General features: G+C 34.2%; 1 long non-coding RNA gene across 2 annotated transcripts in view; it reads right to left on the bottom strand.

Moving 5' to 3' along the window:
- Positions 1-13,261, bottom strand: part of LOC140689280 (uncharacterized) — a 668,228-nt gene that overhangs the window by 195,726 nt on the left and 459,241 nt on the right. The window lies entirely within an intron of this gene.

The following is a 13,261-nucleotide window of genomic DNA, read 5'->3' as shown; positions in this document are numbered from 1 at the left end:
AGAGACACTTAAAGACAAATTGTTGGGCCTTGTTGGTTCAGTCTGTGATGTTTTCACTCAAGCAGAGTAATGTGTACATTCACTCAGTGTTATGTATTAGGTAGTTAACTATACTCACATTTTACTAAAAACCTTGCAAATGTTCCCTGGCCAGAAGGAGAGTACAATGAAACATGATTCTCTCTGTAATCAGTTAAAAATACCCAAACTGACAGTTTACTTGGGTGACAGTTTACTTGAAATTTAAACATTTCTCTAATGAGGTATAAAAGCAGTTTCACTCAACTCAAAATGTACACTTCAGGGGATTTATCCTTCAGTTAGAAATACATTTTCCCCAACACTTCTTAAAGTTCTGAAATAGTATTTACTATGCACATTTCTGTAAATGCTTCCTAAATTTCTTTGATTGACATTATGTTCCCATAAAAATGGAAGAACTAAAATATGATCAAATTCGAATTCTACTTATCCATGAACAAAAGAGTTGTATTTGTTAGGTGAATGCAAAACATCCAGACTTTACTAAAAATGAATTAAAAAAAAAAAAGGATGCTCAGCATCCCAGCAGTAGGGCTTGTATTTACCCACTTTCTGAATCAAAATGAAGTGTGGATCCAAGCAAACCCACTATGCTTTATTCTCAATGCCACTGGGCATTTCTCACAGCAATCTTAGTTGCTTTCAGTAAATTGTTTTTTCCTACAACGTACAGTTCTCTCTTTCACACTATAACATGCATTATTTATGCTATGCCTAATTCTGTTATTGGAAAAAGTAAGTTAATTTTTAGAGTTATTGATTTTACTTCGTCAAACATATGTTGTTCTTTTCTTTTTGTGACTAAAACAAAAAAGACACATGAAAGAAACAAAAAAAATCAATATTTCTCTGTTAACTATGTTACTTAAAAATTACATTTGGTTCAGAGAAATGCAGGATATGAGGGAGAATTACATGGAAACCAAATGTTCTCACCTCCTTCCTCCAAGCAGCTTACCCTAACCAGCCTCACCCTGCTTCTCTCTATTACGTACCATACCCGCATGCAAGAATTATACACTGCATTACACATACTGCATTTACTTTAATTATTAATGTGTATGCTGCTTCTACCATATTGGTACCTTATTAAGGGCATTAGATTATATTATTTATGTTAAAATATGCTGTCCTGAGCATAAAGGAAAGGATATATTGTTTATTGTATTGGGGTGAACTTTACATTAAGAAGCAAAGGGGTAAATTTTCCAGATTCTTCTTTAGATTAGCTCATGCTGCTTTTCTGCTTGAAGTTAGTTTAGTTGAAGTTCATCCCTTTACCTCAGTGTGGAAGGCTCTGGAAGGACCACAGAGGATTACAGGGGAAAATGTGCGGAAAATCAAAATACAAAGGTCTGATCTATGCCAAGGAAGAAATCACAAAAGATTAACAGAAATATTAATAATATAAGCTCCTCTACTAACATGAACCAGACACCTTTGACATCTATTATAATTAATACTGATGACATCCTCTTCAGTAGGTGATTTTAGGTTGAAAACACATTCTCATCACTCTTTTTTTTTGTTTTTCATTCTCCTGCAGCAAGAGGAGCGACGTACTTGCTTCTTTTGTGGGGGACCTATTACACTTCTTGCAGAAAACCTGAGTTCCCAATTGCTTTGTGCAAGGTCTATAGTTCTGGGGCAAAAGGGAGTAAGTTTAAATTCAGGGGAAATGTTAGCATCTGGTGCACTGAACTTAAGACTTTAAAAAAATCTCCACGGAGAAGGATTTGGTGGTAGAGTAAGAGTGGAAACTTTCGGTGGGATCTTGATCCAGTGAGTTTATGCTTTAGTGATGGTTTAGTAGAGTAGACAATGTAGATTTCTCACTTTGGTGGTATGCAAAGCAAGCCCTGTGCCACAATGCCCATTTTTAGAGTTATGCTGTTGTCTTTTAACTGTTACAGACTTAACAGGTAACTCTAGCAAGTGAGACTTGTGCAAAAGTGGGTGAGAAGTTAAGTTTTTGCAGATGAATGGCTATTTTTATAAGGCATCAGTCTTAATAAAAACATACGAACTTCCCCAAAAGTATTTGTTTGTGACTTGCTGCAACTTGATGTTGAACTGTCTAAGTACAGTCATTAAAATACATATGTGGGTGCTATATATGTAGGTGCTGAGTTTTTTTTTTTTAGAAGGCAGGCAATTCTGAGCAAATATTTAGGATACTATGAAAAAAGACTCTTCATATTTAGAACTTTTAGACATGAAGAAAAGTAACAATTATTTGCTATTTTTCTTGTGTTTTTAAGCTTAAAGTCAGGCAGGTAGAGTAAATGATTCGTGTGCCGCAAATACAGTGCATTTGTGAGGTTCTGGATTTTAGGCAGTAGGCAGTGCTAGATCAGCTGAGTGAAATGCTGTTCATTATTCGTGATCAAAGAGGGGCAATCTGACTGGCTATCCTTGTATTCAAGTAGTTTATCTATAGGCACAAGAGACATCTATCTTCTCACCATATGGTCAGGTTGACCTTGGGTTGTTTAGTTGACATTTGGACCCCCTGACCATAGGTATGGAATTTGAGACTTAAATTATACAGTCTTTAAAATATGTGGCAAAACTGGTCTTCACTGTACACTAAAGAATCCTTGCAGAAGTATTAATGACAACTTCATTTCAGAAATCTGCCAAAGAGTATTCTCTAGCTGATGCATTCTCCAGTGTATAAGGAAGAAATCCAATCTAAGAGGCAAGTTTCACATGCCTAAGTGATTCCATACCAGGGGGAAGACTCTATGAAAAGATCTATTCAAAACAGAGTAGATGCCATGTTAGTAGACTGACTTACTCTCAGTTCAGCTCTGGAATTCCAGAAACATGGAGAATAGAGGAGAAATGAACATTCAAATTAACTGATTTCAATAAACGTATGAAAAAGAAAAGCACCTCAGATGAGACCTGGTACTAGGGGGCTGCTACCACTACCCATTTGTAAAATTTGCCAGAAGGCAACCATGTCTCAGTTGACATGGTCCAAATCCTCTACTTATGGTAATTAAATAGTTTCCACTCACATTTTGGTGGGAGATTCCTCAAGTATATTAAATCATGTTGGTCATGGGCCCTAGATGCCTAGCATTTACTGACCAACAGCATCTATTTTCTTTTCTTTCCTACCTGTAAGAGAGAATAACGTTGCTTCTCTTTTTTTCTATTGGATGTCAAGTGACCCCAAAGAGAAATACTCATTTTTTTTGGATTATCTCTAAAAAATAAAGCTTCTTGTTTTTATTTTTTCCAACGCATGAAGCCATTTTCCTATCTTTCCTATCCTCATTTTAACCAATCTTGAAAAACATACACAGATCAAGAGAGAAGGAGAAAAATTTCTGTGAAAGACAGCCCCAAACCACCTGCTTCTAATTAAGCTACGCATACTGCAAAAGTAAAGCATTGGGGGATTTTTTTTTTAAAGTCTATACTACCCGAAGTCATCTATATAATTTAAGCATCTAAATTCCTATCAAAATTCCAATGGGATTATTCACAGAAATATAAAAAAATATATATAATCCTAAAGTTTGTGTGGGGCCATGAAAGATTTCAAATAGCCAAAGCAATCCTGAGGAAAGAAAGCAAAGCTAGAGGCATCACACTCCCTGATTTCATGCTGTATAACAAATCTATACTAATTAAAACAGCATGGTTCTCACATAAAAACAGACACATAGATCAATGGAACAGAACAGAGAGCCTAGAATTAACCACCCACAAATGCGGTCAATTAATATTTGATAAAGGAGACAAGAACACCCAATGAGGAAAGGATAGTCTTTTCAACAAATGGTGCTGGGAAAACTGGGTAAACACATGTAGAAAAAAATGAAATTGGACTCCTAATTTATACCACTCACAAATATTCGCTTGAAATTGATTAAAGACTTAAACATAAAACCTGATATAATAAAAGCCCCAAATGAAAACATAGAGAAGGATCTTCTCAACATTGTTCTTGGCAAAGATATTTTGGCTATGACCGACCCCCCCCCCCAAAAAAAAAAACAACAAAAGCAAAACTCAATAAGAGGGACTACATCAAACTTGAAAGCTTTTGCACACCAAAAGAAAAAAATCAACAAAAACGCAACGTACAAAAAGGGGGAAATTTTTGTAAACCATTTATCTGATAAGAGGTTAATATCCAAAATTTATAAAGAACTCATACAGCTCAATAACAAAATAACAAATGATCCAGTTAAAAAAAGGGAGGCAGACATGATACTATACATAGAAAATTCTAAAGATGCTTCCAGAAAACTACTAGAGCTCATCAATTAATTTGGTAAAGTTGCAGGATATAAAATTAATGTACAGAAATCTGTTGGACTTCTATACACTAACAATGAAATACCAGAAAAAGAAACTAAGGAAACAGTCTCAATAACCATCACATCAAAAACAATAAACTATCTAGAAATAAACCTATGTAAGGAGGCAAAAGACCTGTACTCAGAAAACTAAAGACACTGATGAAAGAAACCAGTGATGACACAAACAGATGGAAGAATATGCCAGGTTCTTGGTTTGGAAGAATCAATATTGTTAAAATAGCCATAATGCCCAAGGCAATATGCAGAAGCTGTGCAATCCCTACCAAATTACCAATGACATTTTTCACAGAACTGAAACAAAAAAAGTTTCAAATTTTTATGGTAACATGAAAGACCCTGGATATCCAAAACAATCTTGAGAAAGAAGAATGGAGCTGGAGGAGTCACACTCCCTGACTTCAGACTATACTACAAAGCCACAGTAATCAAAACAGCATGGTACTGGCACAAAAACAGACATGCAGATCAACGGAACAGGATAGAAAGCCCCGAAATAAACCCACAAATTTATGGTCAATTAATCAATGACACAGGAGGCAAGAATGTACAGTGAAAAAAAGACAGTCTCTTCAATAAGTGGTGCTGGGAAAACTGGACAGCGACATGTAAAAAATGAAACTGGAACACTGTCTAAAACACCATATACAAAAATAGACTCAAAATGAATTAAAAACCTAAATGTAAGACCAGGTATTCTAAAACTCCTAGAGGAAAACATAGGCAGAAAACCCTTTGACATAAATTGCAGCAATATTATTTTGGATTCGTTTCCTAAAACAAAGGAAATAAAAGCAAAAATAAATAAAGGGGACCTAATTAAACTTAAAAGATCTTGCACAGCAAAGGAAACCATAAACAAAACAAAAAGACAGCCTACATAATGGGAGAAAATAGTTTCAAACAGTGCGACTGACAAGGGATTAATTTCCAAAATGTACAAACAGCTCATACAGCTTAACATCAAAACAAACAAACAAACAAACAAACAAACAGTTCAGGCAAGAAGTGGGCAGAAGACCTAAACAGACATTTCTCGGAGGAAGAAACGTAGATAGACAACAGGGATGTTAGAAGATTCTCAATATCGCTAATTACTAGATAAATGCAAATCAAAACCACAATGAGGTATCACCTCACACCAGTCAGAACGACCATCATTAAAAAGTCTACAAATAATGCTGGAGAGAGTGTGGAGAAAAAGGAATCCTCCAACACTGTTTGTGGGAATGAAAATTGGTACAGCCACTATGGAGAACAGTATGGAGGTTCCTTAAAAATCTCAAAATAGCATTACCATATGATCCAGCATCCCCATTCCTGAATATGTATCTAGAGAAAGCTACTTCAAAAAGATACATGCACCTCAGTGTTCACAGCAGCACTATTTACAGTGGCCAAGACATGGAAGCAAACTAAATGTCCATGGACAGATGACTGAATACAGAAGATGTGTTGTATTTATACAATGGAATATTACTCAGCCATAAAAAGAGTGAAATTTTGCCATTTGCAGCCACAGGAATGAACTTGGAGGGCATTATGCTAGGTAAAACAAGCCACACAGAAAAAGACAAATATTATTTGATATCACTTATATGTGGAATCTAAAAACTACAGCAAACCAATGAATAGAATAAAAAAGAAATAGACTTACAGCTAATAAAGATCAAACTAATGGTTACTAGTGGAGAGAGGGAAGTGGAGAGGGTCAATATAGGGGTAGGGGGTTAAGAGGTACAAACTATTAGGTATAAAATAAGCTACAAAGATGTACTTTACAACACAGGGAATACAACCAATATTTTATAATAATTATAAATGGATTATAATTTTAAAAATTATGAATCACTATATTGCACACCTGTTACATATAATATTGTTCATTAACCATATCCTTCAACTAAATTTTTTTTAAACACATAAATTAGAGTTTTAACAAACACCTCTGAGATTGAGAAACATAATGAGATTGCTCCTTTCACCAAAGTAACTGCCAATTATGGTATAAGGCTAAAATATTTTTAAGAGAGCCGTTATCTAGCATTAAGTTTTGATATAGCATAACTGGGGTGCAGTTGGCTTGAAAAATAAACCATTTGTGTGCATATCTAAATGAGTTGAGAGATCTTAATAACCAAAATACCCTTGTGGGAATGTATAATGGGTACAACTGTGCATAAAAGACCAAAAGGAGGATTCATGTAATTTGAACTTTGAAAGGGATGAAAATAATTTTGCTCTTGGCAAAAGAAATAGCAAAAGATAAAGAATGGGAGAGAAGAAAATTCTTGAGAAAATTTGGAGGGCTGCAGTGAGATAAGGGGGACCTATGTCATGAATGATCTTATAGACCTTATACAGGAAATGTGACTTTGTTTTGAAGACAGTGGGGAGTCACCATAGGGGTTAAAGCAGGGGATTATATAGTATCAGCATGACATAGCTCTGACAGCAGTGTAAATGGCTGATGAGGATAGTCTAGAAGCAGGACCCTAGAGAAGTGATGGGTGAAGTATTAGTGTCCTAGACCATAAAATGATCGTAGAAAAATAGGAGAAATATGTGAGGTTATAAGTGGGCAAATTAATAGGAATAATATCGCACACACTCATTGTGTGTGCAATATTAAGGAAAAGTAAACATTGATAAATAGTTGGTACTCAGGAGACTCAAAACATGTAATTGATAGTAGCAGATGTCAAACAGAAAAAAAATAAGTTGGGATTCAGGAATACAAAGGAACTAAAACTATAAAACATTATGCATTTACTGTGTGCCAATCACCATGCTAGGTTATAATCCTGAAATCATCACATTAGTATTATATGTAGGTATTCATGATCAGGATTGTTTGTCACCTGTACAGATAATAAAATAGTAACTTGATTGTTTTAAATGGCTCACCAAGTCTCATAGGTCCTAAGTGCTTAGTAAAGCTTTAAATTGTCTGTATGCTTGCCAGTGTAAAATATGGTGGTACTAATTTAGAAAAAAGCATTTCTAAAAATAAAAAATGACTCCATTCAGAGTAACTGATTATGAACAGACAAACTGATTAGACAGCCAAAGTAAAGTGAATGTTCAATATTTTTCTGAGTATTTGAAAATTTGATAATGAGGTTTCACTTTTTTTCCTGCTGGATCCTTTGAAAATGATTCCAAATTATGAACGAGAGAGAGAGAGAGAGAGAGAGCGCGCGCACACAGGGAAATTCTAGGTATTGTGTTCAAATCAGAGCTCTCCCATTCTATGTCTCAGGTGACCATGAGGAATACTTAAATCTTTGCTATAGCAAATTCCTCATCTGCAAGGTAGGAGCACTAATCATACATAACTTACAGTCTAGTTATAATGTTTAAGTTACAAAGTTTACTCAAAGTTTTGACACTCAGTTTTCCCTCTTAAGTAACATTATTTCAGATTAACAGAAGGATGTTCTATTTCTTAAAAGAACTCAATTACAGGGCTTTTGGAAACACAATCACATTTTCTTTTCCTAAATTTTGGCTTACATAAGTTGTGTACACTTTGAAATAACATTCTGCAGTAATATTAGAAGAGACTGATTTCCAAGCAAAAATGTAGAAGTAAACAAACATGCACTTTTTAGGTTAAAACTTAAAAAAAAAAATCCCAACCCTAACGGCAAGAATATCTCACATATAAAAATACATTAGGCTGGATTTTCTTCTCATGTAACTTCATATATTTTGTTAATAAGATGGATGTTTCCTGTTTTCCTTAATAGAAACTTTAAAAAATTATACATATAAGGGAAGAATTTTGTAATAATACATTAGAAATTAACTGGCATTAAAAAATCTTGCTACCACTTAGCATTTACCTTCATTTGATAACAGCTTTTTTTTTTTAATGAATTTTGTTCTTACCAATAGCAAGGAAACATGCTTAAGAAAAGTCATCCAATCACTTTAATTTTTAGGATAATTCTTATTTTTACTTCAAGCAGATTGCAGTGTTTTAGCATCCAAAAACTGAGGGATATTTTTTACAAGGTCTTAACTCACTGCATCTGATCTATTCACCCAAAATTTCTCAGTCCACTAACATAAGAGCTATCCCTAGGAGAGTTTCCCAAGCATTCTTGTAACACAATATTTTAGCGAATTTATATATTATTTGCTTTGAGGGAAATTGGAGAAAATATTTTTTCCAGGGTTATGCATTTACGGGATCCATAAAACATTTCAGGTAAAAATTCTTAAGCTCTTTCTTAGAAGAGAAAGAAAACATTACCTTAATAGAAACTGTCAGAAGTAGTTAAATTGACTGAATAGAAGTTTAAAGTGATTAATTATTAATTAAACCTATTATAAAGTAGAAAAATATATCTATTTATAGTGTTGCAAAACAAACTAATTGGGGATATTAATAGAATCATTTAACCCTTGTATTTTTTTTCCATGATGAAACCATCACATAACCCTCAACACTGTCATGTACTATAGAGAACTCTGTTGGAAATTTCCTATCAATTGGGAAGAAAAGTTCAGTAAAATAGATCTAATTCAAATACATGCAGATATTTAAAAATTGGGATTCTTTGAAGATCTTCCCTTTAGTTGGTCATTTAATTGTGATTCAGTGAGTGGCTATGTCTCTATTTTTTAAATTATTCAACAAATAGTTTTTGAGCATCTTCCATATCCTGTACTGTTTTCTGGGGATATTTAGATAGATTGTGGAGCCATTATTTTAAAAAGGTTTAGGGATTTGGCAGGGCTGGTGCTGGGAGAGGTGGAGAAGTCCTGTGAAAAGGTAAGTTTAAGTGCAATTTTAGAGCACAAGTCAAAGCTATCCAGATTGCAATGGAGCTTGTGCAAGAGCAAGATCTGGGCGCAGAGCGCTCTGAGAGCTCAGAACCTGACTGAAGTTTCAAGTGCCACACTCGGCGGTCATAGGAAAATGAGCAGCATAACGATGGTGGCTTAATTTGTTTCGGATTGGCGTATTTAACCAGGGGAGACAACTCAAAGGAATATGTCTGGGGGAAAAAAAAAAAGCAGGAACAAATTATAAAGTTAATCCAGTGAAATATACGGAGACTGTCAATAACCAAATGCAATATACAAAAGAAACAAACAAAAACATAAAGGAGTTATTTTGATTTTATATTTTTGATTCTTGTTATGAAGAGTATAAAAACAGTAAATTCCTGTAAATATATATTTTCTAAGCAAAAGGGGGAACATTTTCTTATGGAATAAAATTGTGATATGTCACTTTAGTTAGAATGCATTACAATATTTAAACCTGTGTCAGGAAGCCTCCATTTCTGACAGTTATGTAGGAGATCGAATATTTTAAAATTTACCTTCTTACCTTTTGCTACTACTTTTTGCAGAGCATAGCATCTATACATCTAAGCAGAGAAAGATTTCTGCTGTAAGTATTATATTACTCTGTACATGTTTGGCTAGAAACTAAAAGTTGGAAATGATAAATAGAAGAGAAAAAAACGGAACATTAACAAGGAAAAACACATAACAGCAAAAAAAAAAAGAATGAAAAGAACTGTTTGATGATGAAAGAAAATCAGAAGGTCAGACATAAAAGAAAATTAAGAAAAAAGCACTCTGTTTACTTTGCAATTATCAAAAAATTGTTTACTAACATATCTCCTGAAATAAAACTACACAGAGGTAAATGATAGGATGAAATGTAGACAATTACTTCTGGCTTTTTAAAATGTCCACTGAAAAGCAAAGTGTTTAAAAAACAAAAGAAAACAAAACAAGAGAAACCAAAAAATCTTGGTTGATGGATCTCTTGTGTTTCATGGGTGTTCTTATAATAGCCTGAACATGTATTTAGTTCCTATCCTTTTAAAAAGAATGCATTACCACATCACTAATTACAGAGTATATTGTTCAAGCAAAAGGGACGAGGGCAGCTAAAATATCCCTGTCTGTTTCAAAGGTCTCATTAAGATGCAACTGTGCTATTTCACTGAGAAACTATTTTATAACAAAATTATACCAAAGCGTATTTTACGTTGGCTGGAGCACAGTAGGGGTTGGAAAGAGTGACAGAGGCTTTGGAGATGTCTGATTTGTTTGTTTGAACTAGTAGAGGTGCCCAGGACACTGCATTTAACAGAGCTAACATCAGGACTGTCAACACATCATTCAACAAATGCCACTATGTAACACATTCTTTAAGCCCAGATTTTTGCTCCCTGAATTCTTCTGCTTCCTGCTAGAGGATCTTTTCTTTATACTGGTATTCACCCAGATTAGTCTTTCTTAGACCTTCACTGTACCTAGGTGAACTTGGATTGACTGATCATTTTTAAGAAATAATAATAGTGTCTGTTTTTACTATTTTGAAGCATCTGTGCATTGAGTAGTATGATGGTTTAAGTTTGTTTTTTTGTTTTTGTTTTAAATACAGCATTGTATGTACACAAGTTTCCAGGAAGTCAGTGTGTCTGATGTTGATCTAATTTAGTGAATATATGCTCCATAAGTGGGTTTGAACAAATTTAGTTTCCAACCAAGGGGGGGTAAAATTTTGCTTACTGAATTTAGGGATGATCGAGGTACAGTATCAAAAGGAGTAAAGTATTAGAATCTGTTATGCAGTTTGTTGAGTTGATATAAATAAATATTTAGTCTGAGTTAAGCATATCAAGTATAAGATTCAAAGTCATTCAAATACAATGATCAATTGTAAACTACTAGTTTGTGTTTGTGTATATGTGTGTCTGTGTGTGTAATGTTTTACAATGGTTAAATCATTTTCCCAATCAAAATTATGTTTTTTCTTTCAATAAGCACATACAGTAGGGTATATACCATATCATATCTAAGATTCAGATTTATTAAGTGATTTTTCAAGGACACAGTGTGGATAAGTGGAGATGGCAAAATGGAACCTGAATTGCTTTCATCTTCCATGTTTATGTAATTATCTTGTTATGAGAGTAAGTGGGAAAGAGAATTCCTGAAGCAACTAAGGGTAAAAGGCAGATCAGGAAATCAATATGCAGTGAAAAGCCACAGTGTTCAGACATAACTGTGATAACGATATATCTTAATTTTTTTCTAGTGATTCTTAGTATGGGTTGTGGCATTACTCTATGGCAACATAGTGAAACACCCATGATCTCGGGTATTTATTTCCACATCTCTGGTTCTGTTTGGGATTTCTCACCCAGGATTGTAGCTCATGCTCTACTTCTGCTGTCTCTGGATTTCTCCACACTTAAATTTCTGGATTGTTAATAGAATGAAAATTCTTGGGAGTCTGCTTTGTATTTTCCAAAACAATAACTCGTGTTGAGGATTCTTTCCATCTCCTGTCTCAGCCTCTTCAAAAAATAGACCATCTAGAGACAAAGTCTTTAAGTGACACTTGCAGTTTTACAAAAAAGAAAGGCTATTCTGAGTTCTGTGTTCGAGCTGGTAGCAGCTTACATGTTTATTCCTTTTAGTGTGGGGACCGTAATGATCTCCATGGAAAGCTATACATTAATAAGAACAATCTGTCAACAAATGTATTAGATGATGATTGAGGGGATTACACTATCCAGTATTCAGAAATCTATTCATTCATAAAATATGAATGGATGATGGCTTCCTGGGCTAAGCACAGTGCTAGGCACACTGAGTATAACAGAGAACAGGTCAGACACACAGACATGACACTGATTAAGTTTATCCGGTGCTGCACTGAGTTCTGGCTCTACTACTTACACGTCCCTTTGCGAAAATTTCTAACCCTCAATGAGGCTGCTTCCTCACACACAAGATAAAGATTATGATAATATTTTCCTTGCGGGATTGCTTTAAGGACTATTATGTAAGGCATGTTGATTATATAACTCAGCATCACATAGAAAATATTCAACAGTTAGCTAGCATTGTTTTGTTTTCTAACACTTGGGAGTATATTGATTCCATTAATCCCTTTTGTCCAACTTATTTAAACTTGTTCCTTTAGTTACATCATATTGGTGATAGGAGTTGAGGGAGATGTGAGAATGTACACAAATGCTAAAAACAATTAATGACTTTTAGAAAGACTATTGTGTCTAACACAATATAATCAATTAATTTGTGTGTGTAAGAAATTGTCAATATACTCTTATAATAAATATCTATTTTAAACTGATAACTAAAAACCCATGTGAACAGCATAGGACAGATATTCATAGGCATGTTGTAAAAAGAAATTAAAGGATAATGATTAAATGGGATTTATTTCAGGGATGCAAGGATGGTTCAGTAGCTACAAATCAATCAAAGTGATAAACCACATTAGCAAAATGAAAGATAAAAATCATATGATTACAACAGATGCAGAAAAAGCTCCTGACACAATTCAAAACCCATTTATGATGAAAATGCTCAAGAAAGTAGGTATAGAAGGAATGCGCCACAACATAGTAAAGGCTATACATGACAAGCCCACAGCTACTACCATACTTAATGGTGAAAAATTTAAAGTTTTTCTCTAAGACGAGAAAAAAGACAGGGAAGCCCACTCTTGCCACTTTTGTTCAAAATAGTATTGGACCTGGAGTTCCAATCCAAAGAAATCAGGCAAGAAAAATAAAATCATCCAAATTAGGAAGAAGGAAAACTCCCTATTTGCAGATGATGTGTTGTTATACATAGAAAACCCTAAAGTCTCCACCAAAAAACTTAGAACTAGTAACAAATTTAGTAAAGTTGCCAGATACAAAATCAACATGCAAAAAATATGTTGCATTTCTATACACTAATAATGAACTATTTTAAAAGAAAATTAAGAAAACAATCCCATGTACAGTTGCATCAGAAATAATAAAATACCTAGGAATAAATTTAGCTAAAGAGATAAAACACCTTTATACTGAAAGCTGTAAGAC

Source organism: Vicugna pacos, chromosome 25 (assembly GCF_048564905.1).
Source record: "Vicugna pacos chromosome 25, VicPac4, whole genome shotgun sequence".
NCBI classification, from domain to species: Eukaryota; Metazoa; Chordata; class Mammalia; order Artiodactyla; family Camelidae; genus Vicugna; species Vicugna pacos.
The sequence above is the reverse complement of the archived record's forward strand: the minus strand, read 5'-3'. Positions and strand labels throughout refer to the sequence as shown.